The following is a 26,420-nucleotide window of genomic DNA, read 5'->3' on the forward strand; positions in this document are numbered from 1 at the left end:
CAGCACAATGTTCCTTTTAGAAAAGATTTCTTAAATCATCACTTTCAACTGCAGCCTAATATTTAATCCTTGTCCCAGTTCTCTCTTTGAAGGCCATTCAACAGAAGCAGAAGCAGAGTCCAGGAACCACAAACAACATATTCTGTGAATCACTGGGCACTGTGGATTTTCATAATGGATCAGCAAAAACTTGTTAGGTTAAGTTTGTCTGTGACGCACGGGGATTTGAAGCTGAAGAACCTTGAACAGTCCTCAAGTTGTCTATCCTCTGTGCATGAAGTGGTCTTGGAATCAGACCAGGTATGGACCTTTGCTCCACACTGTGCTAGTTAATTTCTTCCAGTTTTGCTCAATTGTTTATTTTATATTTCTGTATTTATTTCTTGCATGTAGCAACCTTAGTTGCTGTCAGACGTTGCTTAGAGGAGCAGAGACCAAACATAGTGTTTTCATATCTGGGGAGAGCACAACAGTTAGGCTACTTGGTAAAAATCAATAGTGCTAACTTAATGGCATAACCTTCTCAAAACACTGCCTTCACCTCTGCTACTTCTGCAATTAATGGCTGAATCATTAATACTACATCATTTCATCAGCAAGCTCATTCGTAATCTAATGAATGACCTAAAGCCAAATAAGTTTATGGGAAAATTCCCATTGATTTCGAAAAGGTTTTGTTCAGATTCCTATAATGCCTTTCTTTGCAATAGAGGTCTGTCAAAAACAGGATTGCAAATATACTGCCTTTCCGACTGCCATTTTCAATAGTGGTACCATGACTGCATGCCCTCATTCTAGCATACTATAGAATACTTTCGTATGCACATGCTATTGCATAGATATACTTTCCAGCTAAATTAAGGAATATAGCAAAATGAACTGGAGATTCACTGTAAAGTCATAACATGACACTTAAAAAATGCTATCCCAAGTGTCTAATGTTCAGATACCGTGCCTAGTGAAACCAGACTCTGACTTCCATGCCCAGATTAAACAATGCAAGGTTAAATGTCAAGGAAGCGTGTCCAAAATATCTGCAAATAAAAGTTTATTCTGGAAAAGGAAATCAAATGAGAACTGGTAGGCTCCACTGTAGGGAAGAAGATACTTCAGCAGTATCTTTAGTGAAAGCTAAAAAGAGTTATGCTAGGTTTTAAAGTAAAGCTTAATCTATTTACAAGTGAAAGTTTCATTCAATAACGTATATACATCCAAAATTACCATTTTTTATATTCTTTCCCCTATTAGAATATGGAACTGAACCTAGAAAATAGGTCCAGGAGAATCAAAACAAAAGCAACATTTATCCACATCTGTCTTGGCCATCACTACAAAACTATTCCACACACTCCATACCTTACTCAGTATGTGTATACACATTTTCAAAGGAATTACCTTCTGTTAATAAAAACATCTATTTTCAGGTTGTTTGATTTTGCATTTATGTGTGTCAATAATTTTTTTTTTTCCTTCTTGTTGTCAAGGTATCAATGATAACTACAGAGATATTCTCCTTTGACAGCAATTTCATTTTGGAGACAGAGGGCTGCAAAAGCCTTGTACTTTTCTCTGCAGATGTCACCAGTAGCATCATCAGGGTGCTACTGAAAGGAGAAGGAACACTTAGGCAACTTAAAGGCTGCCTAATGTGAGCATGTGCTGGAAGAAGGGGAGATTATTTTATTTTACTAACATGAATTAACATACTAAAAAGTTTTTATAGTAATGCATTTTTGCACTATTAATCCTGTAACATAGTCCTAGAATACAGTTGTCTTTAATATTTCTATAGTATCTATTACAGTAGAAAATGAACAAACTGAATTTTCATGATGCCACCGCAGGAGGGCTAGATTAGTCTGAGGAGCTACTCTTTCCTTCACTATTGGAGAGAACATTATTTGTTTAAAGACATGCTTTTTTTAAAAAAAATAGAAGGCTTTGCATAATTTGATCAATTTTTCCTGTTGTGACAGCAGAGTCAAAGGTTCTTCACTGGCTATATAGGGCCCTCATGCTTTCAATTAACCCACTGACATGGTATGAGTGCAAGCTTTGCTGCTTGCCCTTGCTAGTGTTCAAAATACTACCACAGAATTACTTTCAAGGATAAGGTCAGTAGCACTGTACCCCTGCAGCTTTAATATGGCGGTGTGCTGAAAGTGGTGACCTAAGAAAAATCTTGTGAAAGACTGGCCAATTTTCCATCTAGGTCAACAGATCACTGGAACTGCTAAAGCCCAGATGCTTTTGTTTCAGCGTCAACATAATATAAGTAAGATCTAACACTCAATAATGCCAATTACAACCAAAACCTCTTTGGAAGGGGGATCCGCATTCAGTATTTGTCAATGCTAAATTGACCACTGACACACACACAAAACCATCTATTTTTCTGTTCACATCCAGAAAAAAAACACCAGAAAGCTTTTTTTTTTTTTTTTTTTTTTTTCCCCATTTTGGCTTCTTAGTAAGCTCAACCAATACCTAGATTTTCATTCGCAGTTGGCAAAAAGATGTGTCTTAACCCTATAGAGACAATCTGTTCTCATCCTAAAACTAAACACAAGTCATTCACTCAGCCAGCCACAACTCTTATCCTAGCCTTGACTGATCCAGCAATAAACCACACCTTTTACTGTACTACTTACTTATGCCCTGAGTGGAACTTAGCCTTACCTATACTCAAATGAAAACTTTTGTAGACCTAACCATACCAATGCTGTCAGCCTACATTCTAATTCTGTGGGGTTTATCTGACACAGTTGAAAGCTGTCTCCTCAATCTAGATCTTGAGCCTCAATCCCAATTCTGAGCCTTAAAGGTAGCTCAGGGACTCTTGTAACTACTCATCATCATCCACTCTCAGGGCCCTGAGGACACTAATGAGCTTTAATGGCCCTGACCAGCCTCACCTGGAGCCTCTCCCCACCCCTGCCCATGGCCCAGGACCCCCATTTCAGCTCAGCTGGGGGTCATCAGACCATACCAATGAACAATGTCATAGAAGTTTCAGTCTCCAGCTCAGCCACAGCTATGTCAATGTCTGGCAATAGATCCTGTTGTTTCAGACCCCAACCCACAGAAGGACTTCCCAGCCTGACTTTGAACCTGCCCAGTAACCACTGGGCTGTGTCTGACCCTCATCAGACATGATCATAACCCTGATCAGCAGAGTGACTTCCCATCTTGGCCTTGGTCCTGCCTCACTGCCATGAACTTGTCTGATCTGGACCCTTGTCTGAACCTGGCTACCATCCCTGGGTGTGCCCTGCTTGTCCCGCTGGGGTGGTATGATGGGCCCTGGCTGGCAAGGTCCCTGCCCTGATGGTCCTGTCATCCCCCTTGGCTCCTGGCTCTGCATCCCTTGGGGCAGTTCTCATCCTAACTCAAATCCACCAGCATATTAAATTCAACTCATTTAATTCCCTCACTTTTGCCCCAGATGTGTCTCAACAAACCATGTTTATCTGTAAAGTCACCTTCAATAATATGCATTTGCTGGCCCTGTGGGTCTCACTGGTATTCAGCAACAAAACCATCAGTTCTTACTCTCTGAGAACGTTACACAACTCTAGTTCTAGTACTAGTTTTAATATAGCCTCAAACAAATATAACCTCTTTGTCCCATAGCAGCAGCAGCAGCCTTCAGCTAACCCCAAATGCCTTGCAGAGTCCTGTAATAGACAAGCTCTGGTTACTTTAGTCTTGAACTCCAGTCCTAGATCTGACTGTGTCCAAAATTGAAACAATGCCCTACAATCCCATCTCCACACCCCACCCATCAGCAACTGGATTCACACTTATACTGATTGTTTTCATCTCAGCCCCCAGTTCTTTCCATGCAACTACAGTGGCTTTACAGAGACTTGTGGCTGCTTGACTGTACTTGAGACATTTGCCCAGAGTACTATTATAAAGGAAAATGGTGAGGTCCACCTTGCCTAGTTTATTGGATTCCTTTGAGTGGTTAGCTCCCTGTCGTGACCAATTTCATGTTTTTAATAATTTGTCCTGAAATATCCTCAATTTCTAAATATAGAACTAGAGTGATGTTGCATGTAATAATAGAATAACATCAAAAAAATCAGGACATTCCAATTCTGTGCTAAAAGCTTAAGGATTGATGCCTGCTAAAGCTTTGGTCTCCCTGCCAGGGTCCTGTCTTGCTTTCCCAGGGGTGAGAGATGGCATAAGCACCTTAAAAATAAAATCTTTTAAATGCTTACATGTGAATTGTAGGTGAAATTTTAAGCATAACGTTTTTGAAATATAAATGTTTATTATGCAAGGGAAAGCAGATGAGAAGGAAATCATGAGCGTGTTCAGATCAAAACTGCAGGAGCATCAGATGCTCTACCAGTTGCTGGTACATTGACCTTAATAAAGCTACAACAGCTCATGCAAGCTGGGCTCTGTACCACAGAGCAGAGAGAGCCGTAATGGCTTTGAACTGTATGTTTTCCACTCCTCCCTAATGCAGGCTATAGTTATGTTGGAGGTACATAAACTGCTCAGAATGAAGAATTAGAATGAAAAAGAATATTGCATTGGGAAAAAAATGGGTAATCAGCATTACAAGAATGTCTTTGCTGTGACACAATAAAATAAAACTAACGTTTAGTACCAATGTATTATAATTCTTGCCTGCTCCCCCAATCACGTACCATCTAGAAAAACATTTTCCAACATCTCATAGTGATGCCTTACTTTAAAACTTTCAGCATTAACTGGAAAATCCACCATACTTTAATAATAACAGATGGCTATGAAGTGAATACAGAGCTGTATTTCACTCCTGGGGCTTTGTGGCTATTGAGAAGCCACTTGAGTTACATGCTCATGGTTAATAACATCAGCAGAGCCACTCCAGTTAATTACAGCATTATATTTACTCCATAGCTCTCTATTATACTTCAAGTTGCAGTAAGAAAAGGGCAAGTGTATAATCCCTCCAAAGACATTGATTGTACTGCCCTTGTTAAAAAGATTGAAAAACTTCATAGCTGTGGACAAAATGTAAGCCCCAGTATGGAACAAGAGATACTCTTTAATGTCTCTTGCACAGAGCAGCTTAATTGACAGTAATTCCAGACTGGCCAGATAGCAAACATTGTATTGCTTCTCATCATGGGCTAGTAAAATGGAGTATTGCCTCTTGCCCAAAGGAGGAAGGGAGAAAATGGGAGGTGTAATGAGTATGTAGAAAGGACTCTCAGGAAATATCTAGCTGTCTCCAGTTTAATTTACTTCTTCCTCCTGATTTCATCCCATTCTGTATGTTTTTGTCCTCTTTTCATTTTATTTCTGAAGGAGAGGAAACATATAAATAAAGCCAAATAAACTAAAATGCTTTGTTCATCAAATAATTAAGACAAAGTAAAATAAAGCTGCTTCACCAAGAAAATCTTAAGAAGTTTTTTAAGAGACCTTTTTGTCAGCAAGGCTGTAAATTATTGACTTAGTTTTTTCATTAAAAATGAAAGGGCAAGCTCTTAAAAGTAGAGCTTCATTTCAGAGGAAATAAAACTCATGGCTGAAAAATGGAATTGACAGCCCCCCCAAAAGCCTGGACTTAAGATACTTTCCCACTCCTTCTGTTGGCTCAATACCCTCTGTAGACAATGGACCAGCAGAGAATTTTCCTTTTGAGTCCCTTGCCTACATCTAATCCTCTCTTTAGACTTCAAACTCAGGAGACGGAGAATGGCAGAACTACATGTCTGTGAATCAGGGAAAGATAGGGGGGTTTGTGGATTAATCGAGGCAATACTATTTAAAAATGTATCATAGGGATCTCTTTTTTTTTTATAACAATATTATAAAACCTATGCTTTTCCCCAGCATGAACCGAGCTTCCCCAGAATGCAGTGTCTCTCTGGTGAGCAGCTTGTTCTCACCTGCCTTGTCACTCTTACAGAGTGGCAAAAGTCACAGTCTTGCTCTTAGCTCTACCTTCACATGCCAAGCTCTGTGCTTGAAATGTTTTGGTTATATCTGAACAAAGTCTGAGGAATAATGCTATCTCTCTGTATAGTAGCGCTAGCTTTTTTGCAATGAATACTGTACTTGGCTAGGTTGTGAAGTCATTCCTCAGTATATTGTACAAATATTTCAGAGGCCTTGATTGATCATAGGAACAGTTCTACCTGACATGCTAATAAAGGCAAATCTTACTTTCAGTGCCTTACAAAACTACAGGATATTTGTGATCCTGTGGAAAGGAAGGCCTCTGACAAATGTAAATAATTTACAAATGCTAAAATGTCTACTTAATCTAAATAATATTTTAGAGCGTAGCTATATTTAAAATTGCAAATTAGTGTTATAGATGACTTCTAATTTATTAAAATGTGTACATTCATAAACTGATGCTGGGAAACTTTGGATCATAAAGCCTAGCGTGTGTTGAAGCTAGCATTTTAATTCTAGCTCTAGTTCCAGCTGTGGCATCTATGCCTTTGAAGTACTCACAGCTGAGATTGAAGCTCCTCTCTCCAGATAAAGAAACCCACTGTCTTAAAACATTGACTTTAAATTTGCTATAGCTTAGTTGGAACTTGACTTAAAGACTTGTTTCTCAATGTGGAGAGACATCTCTGTATCTATTTTGGAGGCAGGTGATACCACATCTTGACTCTCAGGTGTAGTAAAAAATCCACTCCCATAGCAAAGGTAAGCCATCAATCTTAAAACACAGATTAAAATTCAGTTTATAGCTATGTTACAGTTAGGTACAAAGACCTTAGCTTAAATTTGAGCCTTTTTCCCATGCAAAATGTCATTTAATCTATTGCAATATTTCTAAAGTACCTAGCACCCTCCTATTTGAATACCTCTGTCTGCAGCTCAGCTGGAGTTTTTCCAGAACAAGCAGAAAGTAAGCTCTCCAGGTTCAGCTCCTAGGTTTAAAACAGTAGGGCTTTCTCTACTGAGCTGTCCCTACCTGTGCACACTTCAAAAGAGCAGTCACAGCAGGGGCCATAGCTGAAACCGAATGTGGTGGTTTTATCTAGCATGGGAGGTTTCCTGAGTCTTCAGCCTCGAGGGCAACTTGTTAATTTAAAAAATATTTTTTTAACGTGATATATTGCATGGCTATTATAAGACCTTGAAGAGGATAATAGTAGGCACATGTTCTTTCCCTCTGGTCAGCTTTGTGAGAAAGTGAAATAAAAAGCAGAAAAGAGGATGAGTGCACTGTTCCAGAAACTCTGTGTTAACCCCATTTCTATACTGCAACCACAGAGCGACGGTACGTGGAAGGGTGAACCACAAAGGTTGTTTGTTCTCTTTGATGTTATTTTATGATGTACAAAGACAGTACCAATTTAGACATTATTTTCCTTCACAGTCTTAGTTAAAAATATCAGGAATACTGGGTCATGCCTTTGCTTTTTGTGGTAGAGGACAGACTGTGGCAAGGTTTTGAGAGATTTTGGGAATGCCTTTGCTTGAGGATGAAAGAGAATGTTGACTTTAACATAGTTTAAGCTAATGGATTTAAAGGTATTTATGTATTTAATTTCCACTGATTTCCAAGTTAGAAGGAATAAATGGCTGTGTTTTTCTTATGATAGGAGAGAAAAGCGTGTGCATCTCTTAAGTGTTTTTGTGTTGTTTTACTGATTATAACTCTGATACGACAAATGATAAGTGACTTTATACACATGGGGTGTTCCACAAAAATTGTACTGCTCAGGTCCACGGGCATGTGTTTTACTGCCAGTAGATCTAGGGACTGCAGAAGTTCATTCAGTTATTACTGAATTTCTATATTTACAGAATGCTGTGTGTCGTGGTCCAAATTCATACATTATCACAATTTTGGATGTTTTTTTAAACACCTTCAAAATTGTAGACTCACATTGGGTGAGTCCTGCCACTGATCAGTCAGTCTCAAAAAGGTAGGCAAACTAGGATGGAGAGCTGACTAGCTAAATATTTGACATCTATAAGAGCTATAGCAAAGTATATGACTGATAAACCTCGCAAGACCTCAGGAACTGTTCTTAATTTTCTAAATCAGATTTACCCCTTCTTGTTCCTAGGTCCAGTGCCCCATGAAAGTCTAAGTTCCTAAAACATGCATTATATCTTTTGTGAATGCTCAGAAAATGAGTGTTTATGAAGTCTTCTTATTTAGTTAAGCCTGAGCACTGAGAATTGAAGACATCTCCCTTTCCTCAGCTGAACAAAAGAAAAATCTGAAAGTGCAGCATAGGTATCATTTTTCAGACAGAATTACCTGACATTGGCTATTATACACACAATTTTATTTTATTGTAAAGAGTCGACCAGTTACCTGCCAGAATGTGAATTTGTGCTAGGTTACTATGTTAGTGCTCCTACACCCCCACCCCATGCATAAAACTTAACTGCATATCTTTAGTTTAGTTACTAGAGGAACTTGCCAAAGTGAGTCTACTAAAGCTAGTTTTAAACTGAGAGTTGCAAGCCTTGCCTGCTCATGGGGGTAAATACTCTGGTGATTTGTTTTATTGAGCAGTGAGCTGCTGTCAGTATGTTACTATTAGTAGTGAGATAACTAATTTAAGCTACGTTAGCTATTTCTTTAGAGATCTGGTAGCTACAGGGTATTTCTGCAGTAACATTTTCTTGGTGTCTGGAGTGCCTAAAAATAACCACAACAGTAAATGAAGTAGATACTGAGCTTTACTATGGGAAAAAAACTTTTTCACAGATCCATATCATTTCTACTGGGATGGTAAGCAGAAGCTGCAGGCCCCCTGATCTTTGTGGAAATGTTGTGAGGTGATCCTGACTGATGGACTTGAGCCTGAACAAAGGAGTGTCACAGCTTAAAAAAACCCCAGCAACTTCCCCTCCCCCCCCTCCCAAACCACAACCTCTTGCTGCTGCTGAAAATAACATCTTCTGAAATATGGCTTCTGTCATAGCCTCTGTCACATGCAAAACCTGAGGGTTTTGCAAGCCTGTAACTAAGAAATTAAGCAGCCTCCCTTATGTTCCCTGTGAATTTCAATTCTACCCTGAAGCCAACAGATGAGAAAAGTGAAATGTTGCTGTGTCCCTGGGAGAAAACTACCGATTAGTAAAACTCAAAACTTGAAGCAAAATTAGACACTCAACTATTACTGCCATCTGAACTGCACAGCTCCTACACCAGTCACAGGGTGGATTCCTCCATCCAAACACACACACCTGCCCCCGCTCTGGGAATGGCAGGGACGTTAAAGTGTTTCTGGGATGCGATGCTGTTAGAAGAATGGGAAAATAATAGGAAAAAAAATTGCAGCATAATAGGATTAGTGTATACATATATGATTCATCCTCGTAGACAAGCTGAATGTGGGCTAGATAAGCAGGCAATGAAGAGGATTGAAAACTGGATGAATAATCAGAGCTAGAGGGTTGTGATCTGTGACACAAAGCCCAGCTTGAGGCCAGTCATTAGTGGTGTAGCCCAGGGGCTGATACTGGGGCCAATACTGTTTAATATCTTCATTAATAATTTGCATAATGTGGTGGAGTGCAGCCTCAGCAGGTTTTCAGAAGATACAAAACTGGGAGGAGTGGTTGATAGAGCCGTTGGGTGTGCTGCCATTCAGAGGGACCTTGACAGATTGGAGAAATGAGCAGAGAGGAACTTCATGAAGCTTAAGAAAAGGAAATGAAGAGTCCTGCACCTGGGAAGGAACAATTCCATGCACCAATCCATGCTAGGGCTGGAAAACAGCTTGGCAGAAAATGACCTGGGGGTCCTGGTGAACACCAAGTTGAACATGAGCCAGCAATGTACCCTTGCAACAAAGACGGCCAGCTGCATTCTGAGCTGCATTAGGAGGCATTGCCAGCAAGGCTGAGGAAGGTGGCTCCTGAGCACTGGTGAGGCCACACCTTGAGTATGGAACTTTGGGCTAACCAGCAAAAGAAAGACATGGACTTGCTGGAGTGAGTTCAGTGAAGGGCCACGAAGATGATTAAGGGACGGGAGCATCTTTCATACAGAGAAAGCCTGAGAGAGCTGAGACTGTTCAGTCGGGGAAGGAGAAGGCTTGGGGGGATCTTACTAATGTTTATAAATACCTGATGGGAGGGAGTAAAGAGGAAGCCAGGCTCTTCTCAGTGGTGTGCAGTGATGGGACAAGAGGCAATGAGTACACACCAAAATCCAGGAAATTCCATTTAAATACAGGAAAAATCTTCCTTACTCTGAGGGTGGCCAAACACTGGCATAGTTTGCCCAGAGACATTGTGGAGTGTCCACCCTTGGATATATTCAGAACTCAACTGGACATAGACCTGAGCAACCTGTTCTAGCTGATCCCTTGAGCGGGAGGCTGGATTAGATGACCTCCAGACATCCCTTCCAACCTCAACCATCTTGTGATTTGTCCACTTACACTTTACAGCAAATTAAAGCTTTCCAACTCTTGAAAATACATTTTCATGTTAGTAGTCAGAGGAGCTGTTAAAGGAATGGAAGTGTCTTTAAAGAAAGGCCCTACATGGTGGCTCCCATCATTTGGACATGGAAAAACCCATGGGGAAGAGGCAATGTGGGAAGAGAGGCAAAGGGTAGAACAGCAAAAATATAAGGAAGAAAGAAGTTAAAGCTATGAAAAGTCTGAGACACAAAGATCTAAAACCAAAAACTAATTTGGAAAGTTGTTTCCCGTTGTCAATTTTAGAAATTACTCTCAATTACCTAAGGCATGTTTTGAAAGTAAAAACACATTCCTGGCTGCATTTGAGTTGCTCTGTTCCTTATGACTGAATTGGTCTGCAACAAAGGGAATAAACTTCAGTGCTGAGTATTTCCTTTCTGTGTGTGATGCGGAATCCTGATGCAGCACATAGAACTTCCAGGCAGTCAATATGCTGTTAGATGTTCACTACAGAAGAGAATAAGGTGGAGATTGCTAAAAGCAGTAAATGGACGGTGATTTTGTGATGCTACCCAGAAACAAAGTCACCCTAAAATGAGGATAAGAGATTGCAGTGGTACAACGTTTCAACACCAGCGTAAGTGGTGTAAGTGAATTAGCCTGAGCAGAAGTTATACTCACTATGGGTAAGAGGCAAGATGTCTCATAGTAGAAGAAAGATGGGTCATTTTATTAGAGAATTAGGTTTTCTTTGGCGAAAATATCAACAGCAAACACAGAAATCCCTTTCAGTCTTTGCCTCTCAGTTCTCTCTTAATATTTTTTGCAAGAGGCAGATACAAATTTGGAGAACTATGCAAGGAAAAAAAAAACCACATAAAGTTCAAAGTTATTGACTCCATCTCTCAGATGAGTTGTTCACTTTGGATGCTTTCACAAGAGAAATATTTTAGGGATAATTTGTGACACAATAACATTTTTAAAGTCCATTTATTACCCATGGAAAAGTCCACTGGCTCCAGGTTATTTAAAACATATTAGAACTATCCAGTAATATATGACTCTGGAACTGCTTTGAAAAACCTTATCTTCAAATGTCCCTGTTCAAAAGAAACACAGGAAGCAGTGTTTCTCAATGGAGGACATGAGAGTGGGATTCAGAAGGCTTGCATGCATTCAATGTATTTTAGCTGGCTTCAAAATCAAGCCTAAACTTTGTTGCCCATCCACACTGTTACTACTAGAGGTTCCTACAAGCTAACTCGAGTGCTGCAGCTGTTTTTCCCAGGTAACAGAAGATCCTTAGGTTTCCTTTTCTCTTGAGGTCTGCTGAAGGTTGCATATGTGTAATTTGTTCCTGGCTTCACTGCCTCCCTGCATCCCATCAGCAGTGGCATTGTATGCCTAGCACTAGGCTGATGGCTCTTTAGCCTTCTTTAAAACCTCTGAAATGCTCTGCCAGAAAGATGGATGAGGTATAGAGTGACAAAGAGAGGTTGGCAAACATTAAGGTACAGTACTTACTCCTTGTTCATGATTCCTGACTCATGGAAATGCAAATCTTCAAAAGAGTCTGCAATGAAAAAGAAAATATATTGTTTATTTAGAATCTTAAAAATCTAGATACATGCATTTGTAGTCCTTTTTTTTTTTTTTTTTTTTTCCTTAATACTTTTTGCTAAACTAGAAAAGAACTTTGAGGTACCATGTATTGTGAGGAGAAAATACTTCAATTTTGACAGGAGTTAGTCTGTTTGAAGATGTGATGATGACTATGACCAGCATCAGAAAGTGTATAGCGTGGTCATGTTTTTAAAGGTGGCCTTAATGTTATCTCCATTTGTACATGAACAAGTTTTTATTTATGCATACATTGTTCTACCATTACCATCTGTGCAGTCAGTAATGGAATCTGTACATACAGATCAGTATTTATGTGAGAATTTGTGAAGTGAGATTTAAGTTTTAGAAACCAAGCATAAATTTTGAAAAGGATCTCTGGAAACCAAATCTAAACATTATGGGTCTGTGAAACTCCTTGGTAACAAATAAGGGAATTAAAATACATACGCATATATACACACACACTTTTTAAAAGTTTGGTTTTGCAGTTCTGTTGGAGAAATCTAAATTTCTGAAAGCTGTTTCAGAGTTGTCAGTTATTGCATTGCCAATTCTTTTAAGCTGATGACTCAATCAATTTTCCAGTTGTCTGCTTGTGTCTGACTGATATTTCCTAATAGAAGCCTTAGTAGTCACATAATTTGGACATAAAAATGGGATCTGTAATTTTTCCATTTACTCTGTCTCTGTCATTGTCCACTGCTATTACTTTCTCTCATCTTAATAACTGTAGTGAGAATAAAAAATAGTCTTATTGTCTTCTCTCCTAACGTGCAGCTACTTGTCAAATGGTGGGGCCTTGCAACCTTATGTATACTAACTGTTTCTGAGCTTTCTACTATCCTCAGCCTGTTTCACATTTTTGTTTTAAATTGGCCTTAAACTCACAGACAAAAATTCTTAAGCTTTATATTTACAGGGGAGTGTGCACATATAGTTTAATTTAAAATGCCTTAACCCAATTTTAGCTATTGCTGAATGATATCAATAGCGAACCAAAATGTTTTATTTTTCTACAGTTAATTTTCTCCTGATGTTTTTCTGTACTGATTATATTTATTCCATGTTTGTGGAATTCGTGGTAGATATCTACAGCAGGTTGCTCTTTATCTGAAATCACAATAATCTGCATGTGATAGCAGAAATAGACAATAGTGGCTTGTGATTTATAGTAAGCAGTCACAGTAGAAGCAGATGGACATCTGACTGAGAAAAAGGGCTCCTTAATTACTTTCTAAAATTAAGACAGGATTAAAATTTTGGAAGATGTGCAAGAAACAGCTCTTTTGTCTAAATGGCTGCTTTTTAAAAAGTTCACCAGAGAGTTTTTACTTCTCTTATTGTGTAACAAGAGAAGAAAAGCTATTTTTCCTGCCTTAAATATCAGACATTATGCTTCAGATATCTGAAAACAGCTTAATATTCTGAAGAAAGCTACCTGAAAATTGACTATTGAATGTGAGATATAGGATCAAAAGATTGTTTATGAAAATGTTTGGCCTACATTTTCTCTATTAGTATTTTTGTGCTTGTAAACTTGTTTCAAAATATTCAAAGATAACATGAGCCAAATCATAAACTTATAATTCTAACAATTATCAGTAACTCACAATATGGCAAATGAGGGGATTATTAGGAATTTAATAATGACATAGAGTAATTTAATAATATCTTTTTTTTAAAAAAAAATATTTCTAAGCATTTTGGTGTAGACTGGAGCTTAAAAGTACAAGGTCTGAATTAGAGGGAGGATAAAAAGAGGAAACTCATACAAAAAAAATCAGACCTTACAGTTTTTCTAAGGCTTGCTTTGAGAGTGTTGAAAGATTGAGGTTGGCAGTAGTGGGGATGGAAGATGAAGTAAGGAGAAAACTTCAAAAACATTAACGGATTCAACTGAGAAAGATGCCAGGGAGCTCTAGGTAGAATTTAGCTGATGGATCATCCAAATCCTATTCAGCTAATTCACAGAAATATGTCCTTATTTCTTGTAACGAAACCTAGCTGGAAATCACTCACAGCACAGAATTAACACTATACAGAGTTCCCCTGTACAGCTGTTATGATAAGCCACTTTTTTGGCAGTCTACACCTACTGAATTTGGGTGGCTGCCTTTACTGTGGGTGCAGGGGCCTTTGGAAATAAAACTACTGGAATAAATACAGTCAGTCAAATTGTCAGACATATCTGTTATTGATTAAGAAAAAGTTTTGCAATCATTTAGACTAGTAAACTTGGCCCAAATTATGAATGTAGATGTTCCATGGAGTAAAAGAGGAGTAAGTGACAATCAGCAAACCATAGCTGTGTATCTGCTTTTCAGCAGGACCACAAAAATCTTTTGGAGGCAACCAAAATGCTGGGGCATCATGGCAGGCTTTACACTGCCTTTCTCTCTCTGTCCATCAGACAGAGACATGCAGCACATTGTGCAAGAGTCAAGGAGAGTGCCTGTTTTGGCTAAAACCCTGCAGTGCACTGGACTCTTGTGAAGCAAACTGATGCAGGGGCACATGCCAGTCATGCCCCTGTCCTAAGAGCACCCTCTTAGTCAAAATAAAAAACAAAATCTCCTGTAAGCTAGTCTCGGATGGATTGCTTCCATTGAACTTAAAAAGAAGCAAGGAAAATACCAGACCCCAAGCCACCAACGGTTTGTTAAAAGCATAACTAAGTGTAATGAGAAAATGAGAATTAGCTTTTATGTGCTGTCTGAAGAAATAACTACAGTCAACGTATGAAGCACAGTTAAAAAGCTAGCCAAGTACTATTTGCCAAGAACAATGAAAATTGATCAAAAACTTTCAAATATTGCTACTTGAATGACATTTCAAAATAAAAGTCAGGGGAAAATATGTGAAACCTTGTACCCTTGCTTTTGTTTAGTTCTGTTGCACCAAATGCAGCAGATTTCCTGGGGGTTTTATTTCCAGAAAAAGGATGTGTAACGCAAACAGATTCCAGGCCTCTGCAGGAAATTTCATGAGTTGTTTGTCCAGACATCAGAATGGAGCAAATCACAGGAACCTGCAGTATCCTTGGGTGACCCAGTATCTTAAAATGCTGAGCAGAGATGTTTTGTGTTAGAACTGAGAAGGTCACTGTCTCTTCATGTGAATAGTTAGTGCTAGTCTGTCCTATGAACTGCTTCCTAGACAGTACATCCTAGTTAGTACTTTAGGTTTTTATGCCATTGTTACTTGAATAAGAAGAAAATCTACAGGTTCTGCAGGACATTTAAATTTTTCTTAAGAAAACCCCAGCAAACTCAACAGAAAATAACCGAATCAAAACATACATGACATTGGTGCAGAAAAAAATTACTTTTTTCCCCTATCAAAGGTCAGTTAACAAGCACATAATTTGCTTCTAAAAATGGGACATAAGCTTCTAAATCATTTAGACACCTTTGAAAACTGGATTTGAAAATCCAGTTGACAGCATATTCAGATTCCTTGTCAGGCACCACTTGAGGAAGAACTGAAGAATTTGGTTTTCAGTTCTGTAAATAATTAACTCAATCTGTCTCTTATATCAATTCCTATAAATAGCTAAAAATGTCTAACAGGAGCCAGATTTTCATGCAGAGACTGTGACACTACAGAGGCATCGTGTAAACTTCACACTGGTTATCCTTGCTCATTTGGCTGTCTGTATTTTCACAATAAAATTAAATGGAAACAGATGAAAGTTGCTGTAGACACTACTATATGCCTGATTCAGAAAGTCAGTTGTAAGATTACATTAAGGTGCAGGAAATGTTGGGAAGCTAAATTTTTATGCTGCCAGTGTCCTGCTCTATCTCCTTTTGAAGTGCTTTGTAGTACCAGGCCAATTGTATTTAGTACAAGAGGGAACAGTGTTAGAAACTGAACAGACATTTTACCAGCAAGTGTAAAGCAGTTGTCAAATGGCATTGTCAAGATTATTTTCAAAGTCTGTCTTCACAACAAGAGCAAACAGTCACATGTAGGAGGAAGTACTTATTTATCTGATTTAAATTAATACAATTTGGTTTCACTAATTTGTTTCTGGCAATAATTAGCATGTTGCTCAATTTATTTTAATAGCACATTAATTTGATTCCTTCTCTTGCCAGAAATGCAACCAGAAGCTTCACAGTAACAAAAGGAGCTAATAGGAGCTGCCAAAGTTCTCTGTAAAGACAGTTATTTAGGAAACCATTTGTGTTGGTTTATTAAGTGTAACTTTATAACACAGTTCTAATACAGTTCTATACGCAGTTATAATACAGTTCTAATACCCAGAAACATAAAATAGCAATGCAGAAAACACATAGAGTGGAATTAGGCAAAAAAAGCCCAGTGGTTTGGTAGAGGTTCTATTGATTTGTTTAAGGGAGAAGGGAAGAAAATGATTTAAAAAGGCAGGCACAAGCTTTTGCTGTATGCCATGAGGATGACCAGGGTGGCGGGGTATTTCTAAGACCTGTATCCCAGGCAATCCACATGTTTCAAGTTATAGTAGGCATCTGCTGGAACAAAAGCAGACTGTAGAACACAAGCCAATCCCTTGGTTAAAACTCTTACCTTCAGCAGAAACCTTTTAAAAGCAGAAAAGCATAGGAAGAAACAAGGGCAACTCACAGATGGTTTCCTTCAGGGTGCATGTGTCCGGAGCTAGCTCAACACCAAGATGGTTTCCCCTATAAAGTAATTTTTGTGCACCCTTGTTAAATGTTCACAAAGCTATCTGAAAGTCGGTGATACTGACAGGTTGAAACAATGCAAGTGGAAGAATATTCTGTAGGTTTTTGGTGAGTTTCCTGTGGACAGCTACCACTCACCCAGGCACCAATCAGCACCAGGAGACCTGACCGGTGGATACCCATTGTTTCCCCTCAGTGAATCTGCCTCAAAGCGAGATAAGACAGAGAACATTCTCACTCTTGTCTACCTTAACCCATATTCAACAGCTCTGTCTCCATGGCAATCGCCGTTTCGAATGTTAACACGGAGAAAACAAATTTCTTTTGATGGGCTTCTGCTTAATTTTATTGGGGGAAAACAATTATTCCTCCTGATTTTAAATTTTCTCCTCAAGCTTTTCAAAGAGCTTATACACTATTTTAAGATATGTTTAACTATTCTCATTATCTGTTTTTTAAAACGAATGAATATTTTGGGAACAATGTGTTTATTCTTGCACTATGGTTTCAAGGGATTTCAGCAGATTTTTGTACCTATGTAAAGGACTACTGTGTAGAACATGAAGAATGTTTGTTCCTGTATTTTAAAAGACCTGTATGTAAATAGAAAAGATGTATGTGATTTCTAAAAAAATATACTTTAGTAAATATTTTTTCTATTATAAATAACATTTTGTAAAAAAAAATGTTGCTGTGGGAGAAAGCTCTACATCCTGAAGACATGTGTCCATATGGACAATGAGGAATGGTGTCCAGCATAAGAGCATGGCAGCATTTGAGAGAGCCCAGAAATTAGCATGCATGGGACACTCATGGTATAGTCCAAATAAATCTTTGTAGTGGACTTTCCAAAATCAATACTTCTGTAGTAAGATGACTCCCCCTACAACAGCTTTGCTGCAGGCTTGTTGCATTTCTCAGGAAAAAAGTGTACTTTATCTGAAAATCTGCTCTTCATGCAAGAAATCAGTTAAAAATGGAATAGGTAATTCCAGTTCTCAGTTAGTTCAGCATATGACCCCCAAACTAATAGATATTTTGGCTCTATTTGGAAAGCATGTTATGTTTTTATTTGGGATTTTTAATGCAAACATTTGAAACCATAGCATTTACATATGTATATGTATAAATAAAATATTTAATTAAAGTGTTGCATGGAGCCATCATGATGGCAGATGGACAAATTTATAATTATATGTTGCAAAACCACAGAGTCCTGATTTAGCATAACCTGGAGTCCTAATGTTCTCTTTAATTGTTCTTCTGGAGAATGAAGATGAACCCTATGACTTCCTTTGTAAAACAACCTGCAAATTCAATTTTCTTCTTTCTTTTCTTACTGTGCTATGGGCACTCCTAGCTATCCTGCTGAGGGGGAGTGTCCTCAGGAATTCTTAGGAAGAGATTTAATGGAGGAACATCAATGGCATAATGGCACTAATACTGTCCATTGTAGGATAGACCCTTCCCCTTTCATATTGCAGGAGTGTCTTCACAGCTGTTCATCCTCTCTTCTTGCTTTCTGTTCAGATCAGGATTTCATCTGACTGAAGAAATGCTAACTGACTTTTGTTTTTGTTCCAGAAGTCTGTCCTTTCTCATGTTTAACAGAACACAATGTTCTGGAGCTGTGAGGAAGTTTCTGGTGGGATTGTGTCTTTTGTGCCGTGCTTATGACTCTAAGACTCGGGGTTTTTTTGGGTTTTTTTTGTTTGGTTGGGTTTTTTCCCCTAGATTTATTTGCTTTAGTTCCTGATAAAAATAATTTCAGTGGGCCCATGTCCACTTGCAGACTCAGTTACCACTGGGTCCCACTAATAGTTCAGCTGAAGAAAAAGTGAAAAAAAAAACCCAACCAAACAGATATTTTGAACAGTTTATTTTGATATTTCTGAAATTAAGCATTTGTTTTTTTCAGACTATGTTCAGAATGTTCACATAGGTACCATTTATAAAAGCACTTTTTGACTCCAAGGGAACAAACTTTGCTTGACTCTGTATATCATACAAAAGTATTTGTGACGAATGTATCTCTCTTTAATGCTGAACAGCAAGGTACATGCTACTGCTCTGGAGTGACCAGTCTCAAAATTTCTTTGTGTAACCGTCATCCCAGAGCAACAGACTTTGACAAAAGCTTAAGTCTGTAAGCACTGAGCTCCTACTTCAATCAGGGAAAGTTGAAAAATCTCACTTTCTCAGAAAATTTTTCAGAATCTTGAAGTGCTAAATTCCCTCAAAATCTCTTTTCTTCAGAAAAAGTTCTTTCAATATTATAATTAACATCAATATTACTTTGCCTTTAGTAAATGGTACATTACTACTTTAATATCCAAGCTGTTCACTGTAAGAAAAATGTCTCATTCACAGTGGAGGAACTCAATGGCTGTGTCTTTATGCCTCTGAAAGAACAGCATCCCAGGACAGATGTCAACACAGCATGATTCACTTCCTACAATCTTTCCATCTGCATGGCTGCCTTGGTACACAGCCTGTAGACTGCTTGTGGGACAGGCTTAATGTGCATGAACACGCTGGGCATCCTTGGACCTGAAAGTTCTAGTGTGCTGTGGAGGATGGCCTCCTGTCCCATATAAAGTTGCTCTTGCAGGCCTACCCTATTGAAGAGTTGAAGCTTGATAGGGCCAGTAGAAGTGCCCTTTAATGAACTATACAGACATAGAAGATTTTTCTCTACAAGGTAGAGAGAATGGATTGTACATTCCCTTTTCTGTTTTGCAGGGCATTGCCTTTTCTGTTTTTTCCCTATCATTACTGGATGAAGAACTAAAGGTCCTGCATTCAGGTGTCCATTTCACTTCCCTTTCATTTCTGCACCTTTTATTTTTCTTTTTAGTCAATTATTTTGTTGGTTATGACAACATGGGGACATCCCTCACATTCTGAAATACTACAGGTAGCCATGAACACAGGATGAAATGCCAGAATCACAAAATCTGGTTTCTAATAACATAATTATTTTTGTGTTGAGGGGTGATGAATTATGATTGGAAAGTAGACACAAAGAGACAGCTTTACAACACAATTTGGAGGGATCTAGAGAAAATGGAATGAAGAGTAAACTCAGCTTTGAGATATACAGAATAAAAACTTGTTGCCTTTCCCATGTCAGTGAAAGGGCTAAAAAAAGGCTTAAGAGGATGGATGCTTAGGAAGAATTTTCTATCTTACCTGGGTACATCCAAACTCTGTGCTGAGGAAAACTAGAATGAATAAATGGTGGGGCAAGACCTATATTTATAAGTTGTTTATGTTTGTATCCCACAGGTGACATCCTCTAGGACAGACATTGTCTTTGTGTTTTGGTCAATGAAAAAAACCCCACATTTGCCCATCCCTTCTTTTTCCAGTTTATGTTTGGATGATGGATAGTTTTATGGATAAATCCTATTCATAATAATGGAATTTCTAGTATACATGGAACATATATATTGTGCATCCTTTCCCTGAAGCAATAATAAACTTCCTGTAGCATTACAGAATTATATTTAAATCTTTCTAGGAAGATTATTTTTCAATCGCTTATAGTTTTTTTCACCATTCTGTTGCTTGTAATACCACTTTGAAAAACAAAGTATTTTGCTCTATTTACAATTAATTTGGCTGACTTATTGGTTTTCTTTCTTATATATTCCTCAGTCTCACTTACAAGGCCAAATTACAGACCAGCATATCTTCCTGTATGTTATGTTAATATAAATAAGGCTGACATATCTGACTGGGAAGGTCTGTGTACAGTATGCCTCTGCTATTTTTTGAATGGAGACCACCTCCCTATTAAAATGTCTATGTGTTATCAAGGTCACAAAGTCTGCAGTAACAGATCTACTCTGTCAATATATATGAGGTCAGAACATATCTTTTTAATCTAAATGTATTCTTCTTCCAGGCTAAATTAAAATATCATGATGCCAGGGAAATCTCTTGGGAGCCTTTGCTTAATTACTGGTCAGGTGAGGATGCAGTACACTACGCTACTGTAGTTTCATACAGTTTGTTAGGAAATTTATGTCAATAGAGATGGAAAAACAGTGGTTTTGCTTGGGTGGATTGAATGATAAATGAAATTAAACAGGAAAAACTTGCACCAATTCAGGTCAAAACGGAAGAAAAGTAACCTACTTCTGGAGAAGTGAAAAAGCTGAAATTTTGGTGCACAATGACATGTTTAGCTTTGTTTCAGTTGATAAATCTGTTTAATCTTTTTCATTTGTACAGTCTAAGCTTTAGGTGCCAAGCTTAACGACTGACGTAGGAGACTGCTCACTCTATGGTCAATGGAAAGAGACAATTAACGATTCAGAGCAGCATCTTTTTATGCCCTCTGGTGCTCTGACTATTTCCATTCTCTGTACAGGGAACTTGAAGAGAATGCAAATTTCCAGTGTAGGTCAATATGAATCTCTTCTACTCATCATTCGAAGTGTTGAAAAGTTTCACTTTGTTAAATTGTATAAAAATTTTTTGCTTGGCAAAATAAATTTTTGCCATTTTTGGACTAGGACATCAACCTTTGATCAAATTTATGAATATTTTTGATCTCCTTTTCATTACCATCATCCACTTTCCTCCAAGTTTACTAGAAATGTGATTATTTACATATAGAAAAAATGTCTGTCTGTGAGGTACAACAATTTACTGAAACAAACAATACAAGTTTTGACTGGTAACAAATCAAGTTTTACTGATATTAAGCCAAATAACTAATTTGTATGGGTTTTGTTTTGTTTTTCCAGAGACCTAATATTCAAAATCTGCACACTGCCCTGCCAGGAAGCCTGACTTAAACCAGATGAAAGTTTTAACTTTACTCAATAAATAAAAACCTATTGGGTCTGTTGAACAGTGAAAATAGTCTCCATATTTTATTCCAATTCAGATACCTCTAGAACATACTAATTTAAAAATTTATTGCAAATCATTAGCAGCTTAGTTCCTTTCAACCTAGGTAGTTGTTTGTACTCAACTTGTGGTTTTAAATAACACAGTTGTCAAATATGGGCTACGGTAAAAGGTGCTGAAATCAATTCCTTTGTGGAAAGAAGGGTGTTTGGGTTAGTCCATGTAAACTGCAATGAGTAGCTCTCTGACCAAGCTTGAGTTTGGGGAAAACGAGCTCAATGGTAAGTTTCAAGTAAACCCGGAGATACTTTTGTGAAATATTTTGAAATCACCCATTAACATAAGCATGCTTTCGGGAGCAGGGTCCACCCTGACACATGGCTGCCTGGTGTTAATGTGGGATTGCCAAAAGGATCAGCAAACCGTTACTGATTCCTCTGCCTTTAAAAACATGAAAAAGCCTACTTTATTTCTGCCTCTTCCAATCCAGCTGATATGACAAGATAATTTATTCAGTGTCTTATGTCTAACTGGGGCATGAAGGAGCAACTGAGCAATTGGGGCAGTTGCTTTTCTGTATCTTTTCACTCATCTATGTTCCAGTGTCACTATCACACTCCCCAGGCATTAAAGTAACATGTCATATTCTGTCTTTTCATTTTTTTCCAAAACAAAGTCAACCTAGACTTCAAATTCCAGAGATGAGAAGCATGGTTTCTCCCCCCTCCCCTTTTTTTTTTTTTTTTTTTACTTTTACTTCCTATGCAAGCTCTGAAATCGTTTCATATGAAGGGTTTTGAAGCAGTTAAAATTAGCCCACCAGTACATTGTGTCCCTCAATATCAAGTACTAAAGACATAAATACAATGTTTCATCAGTATAGCACTGATTTAACATTGTCCAGCATAGATTCACAGCTCTCATTAGGCATCATACCTGTGCAGTTCAGAGGATCACCATGACGACAGCTGGCTAATGACTTTTTGCCACCCTGAGGAGCATGAGCTTCTGGCCTGGCATGCAGTTGATAAAAAGAGTTAGGTAGGACTTGCTGCCTGTCTAAAAGAGAGTGTCTACCCCCAGCATAACAGACATTCAGCTGATGCTAAGCTCAAAGCTCAGCAGGAAGCACAAGTCAGGAACCAAGACAAGACAAGATACTGTTGACCAAGTGATCACTTATCTTTCCCTTTGTGAAATGTAATGCTTGATGAACTGAGCTGGCCTGTCTGTATGAGAATTCACTACCTCTTCTTGGGTTCCTGCACACATTCCCAATTCAGGTGTTTTCCACCAGAAGTGGCACTTAGCTGATGTTCTCTCAGAAAGAAAAAGTCAATGCCTGAGACAGTGAATTCTGAGCACTGCTTTCCTGATGTATAATTGTACTGTAATTTTAGATTTTTTCTTAATAAAATTAACATATCCTGTGCTTGAGTCTGACCCAAGACTGAGTACTTCAAAATTTTACTGATGATATATTTAACCAATTCAAATGGAAGTTGACCAATTTTAGAGAGAAGTCAATAAAAGCTTACACTGTAATTAAAAAACTTGAAGAACTCTGCATAGGCACTTTTTGTAGGTACTTTTCTTTAAATTTAAACTTTTGTAGTTGGTCATATCGCCTGGAACAGGTTACTAGAATTTAGCCTTTGATTAATAAAGCTACTTGCTGAATGAATATTCACTGTAGAACTTAACAGCTAGATTCTCATGTGGTTAAATAGAGAATAAAGCACATCACTGAATGTGTGATACATTAAATACATTAAATATATATCTGGTAAACCACATCTAACTATGTGTTTTACTCTCAGAGAGATTATACAAAGATCCAGCACTAGAAGAGCATTGTGGAGGTTGCAGAGTGAGCACTCAGAATTTAAGAAATGCCATGATTTCTGTGTGGACAAACATTCAGATTATCTTTTTCCCAGTTTAATTTCTTATTTAGATTAAAAAAAAAAGCATTAGGATGCCTTGCTAAGTACATTCAGTGAGTAGATTTGCTCAGAAACAGTTTATTCTTTCTTCACTGTTCAGTTCATGCCTCATCTTTTTACTGCATGTTGTTGGAAACCTGCTTTGAAGACAGAGTAATTACTTTCTTGACAGTCTTGACAGACTTTCCTATGGCATCATCACTGTGGTATCTGAGCGCTTCATAAACATTAACTAATAAATCTTCACAGTTGCCTTGGGAGGTGATGACACAATATTATCCAAACTTGACTGATGAGGAACTGAAGGATTCAGGTAAAAAGCTTCCATTAGTTTTGGGAGTCCACTCTAAGATGACAAAAATCTAATTTTTCAGAGTGCTTATCCTTCTATAGCACTCTATTTATCCAAAGCACAGCTCTCTGGCTTCATTTAACAAATGTAGTCACATTTTTTTTTTTTTTCTTTTTTTAAAATGAAAAAAACCCTTTTACCCTAAATGTTTCATTTGAAACCTCTCATCTTTGAGAAAATATCAATGAATGAAACAATAGTTGGACAAAATCTCTCCTGCAATTGCAGTGGGTTACATGGTGGTTCAATAGCTGTGGGAGACCCGCACTGGATGCTCTGACACAAGATAGCTGGCAGCTCTGAATCTGAAATCCTTGGGTACCTTATTTCCCAAGGGAAACACTGCATTCTGGAAACACTGATCCATTCTGCCTGAGATCTGCCCAGAGGCAGGCAGGCAGCCTGGGAGCTCTGGTGACCCAGCTCTTGGGCAACCTTCCTGATGTGACTTCAGAGGCCACAACCTTAGGCAGCACCATTTAAACAGAGCCTCTCTGACTGAGGAACCCAGGCTCTAGCCACGTAGCTCGGCTGTCACCTTCACAAAAGGGGGCCTGGGACCACTGAGAAACTCAGTGTAAGTCATATATCCCTTTCTAGTCTTTGCTATGAAGTTGGTACTTAGGACATTGGAGGAATCTAGAGTAGTCTGCAAGGAGGGGACTTCTCAGAGTCACAGCTGGCAAGATTCTCCTAGAAGTCACTCAGAAAACTTGAATCTCAGTTTATCTAAGCAACTATAGATTTGTGGGACTATTTAGTTTGCATGAAATTTTGAAATATAGGTATTTTTTCACAGTAGAAAAAAATATCTGTAATGTAAATGTAATTTTTGTGTCCCAGACTTTCTTTAAAGTCTGTGTGCTAGAATACTAGATTTGTACATAAACTGGTGAAAATTATTTTCACACAATTGAAATATATTTAAAGGTGTTTCTACATGGTCAAAATATTATAATCATCCTTAGTATCCATCTTAGAAATAACTGAGTCATTTAGATCAAGGCAGGAAATGGCAAAAATGTTTTTCTTGGTTTGGATTCTGAGTTTCTAAGTGCAATAGGAATATAAAAATGACAAGAAATGGATAACACTATATACTCATACACACTTGTTCCTGTGACAATTTTGTTTAGTTTAAATAACTCTTCCTTCCCTGTTATTTCCCCTCCTAGTACAGAGAATCTCCTCCCAGGCTGTTATACAAGCTGTTTGTGTTTATTTTCATCAAATATGCTTCTTGTTCCTCTTCTCCTTACACACTGAATATCGATTTCTTATTTCCAGATAAGATACTAGGAATCATTCTTACTCCCCACCAACCTGCAGTAATATTCACTTAAGGATCTGCATTGGGAAACCATTTCATGAGAAGGTAGAAGTTGAGCATTGTAATTCTCTTCTTTTTAGTTTCCAAGGAAAAACACACTTGAGATCACTCAAAGAACAAGCAGATAATAATGGCAACACAAACACACTCACATCCACCTTAGGCTGAATTTTTTCAAAGAACTATCAATGACAGGGAAAAGTTATGAAAGCTCAAACCCTGTGGACATTCTGATAAATACTTCACAGTGAAACTGAGGGTTCTTTAGAAAAATAAAGTAACTATCTTCTGCTTTCCATAGGAAGGTGAGATTATTTTTAAAATCTTCTAGCCATAACCATGTAATCTGTTGTAAAGAAACTTTCCAGATTTTTCTTCCAACTGATGAAGACAAATAGACATCTCCTACAAGACCTTTTTATGCCCAATTTCACATCTGTCCTCCTGTTTCACAAACAACAAGTTATCTGCTTCACATTGGCAGTTAGAAAGGTACTTACCTTTTCTGCTGAACGAGCAGCTATCACATATAATATAATATATAATACATATAATGTATAACATATAATAATAACACAATACAATATGATTTATATTATAGTCAATATAATATATAATATAATAAATACAATACAATATAATGAGGCCGCAGTTTGGAGGATAAAATAATACTAAACTTTTAAGTTATAGTACAGCTTTGCAACTCCAAGCCAATGAAATTTCCTGCAACCACAAAGACACATCTGTGTTAGAGCAATCTGAGACTAGGAGCACAAACTGCAGGACTCTGAATCTATTATAAAATGACATTCAGAAGTTAATTTTCCCTGTGATGTTCACATAGGTTGAATGTGCAAACAAACCTTGCTTGGCACGAGCCCCACTCATGTACAACTAATAAGAATGTTAAAGTTGAACATGTTTGTTTCCATATATTCCTCCTAGATGCTTCTGTCTCTCCTGATTGCAGGATATAGGTTATTTCTATCCCTACTATTCAGTTCATATAAACTTGAGTAACATGTCAGCTTTTTGGGTGAAGGTATATCATGCTGTTTAAAACATTAGCTGTTTCAATCTACAGCTCTGTGAATTTGTTTTCTATCTATTCTTCAATTAGTTGTCCCCCTAAAGTCAGCTTCCCAGCAAGATATAATTCCAAGAAGAATCTAGTACAGAAGCCTCAGCCACAAGAATGCAAGATTTCTTGTGGCCAAGTCATCAGAACCTCATTATTTTCTGACAACTCCTTAAGTACACTTG

The 26,420-nt window shown here is 37.9% G+C and overlaps 1 long non-coding RNA gene across 1 annotated transcript; it reads left to right on the top strand.

The window, feature by feature from the left end:
- Nucleotides 1–199: 199 nt before the first annotated feature.
- Nucleotides 200–21,539, top strand: LOC141942089 (uncharacterized). Its single transcript, XR_012628519.1, has 3 exons — nucleotides 200–300; nucleotides 20,577–20,640; nucleotides 21,424–21,539. It is a non-coding gene; the product is annotated as an uncharacterized LOC141942089 (long non-coding RNA).
- Nucleotides 21,540–26,420: the final 4,881 nt, after the last annotated feature.

The sequence above is a fragment of the Strix uralensis genome, chromosome 4, assembly GCF_047716275.1.
Source record: "Strix uralensis isolate ZFMK-TIS-50842 chromosome 4, bStrUra1, whole genome shotgun sequence".
In the NCBI taxonomy this organism is placed as follows: domain Eukaryota; kingdom Metazoa; phylum Chordata; class Aves; order Strigiformes; family Strigidae; genus Strix; species Strix uralensis.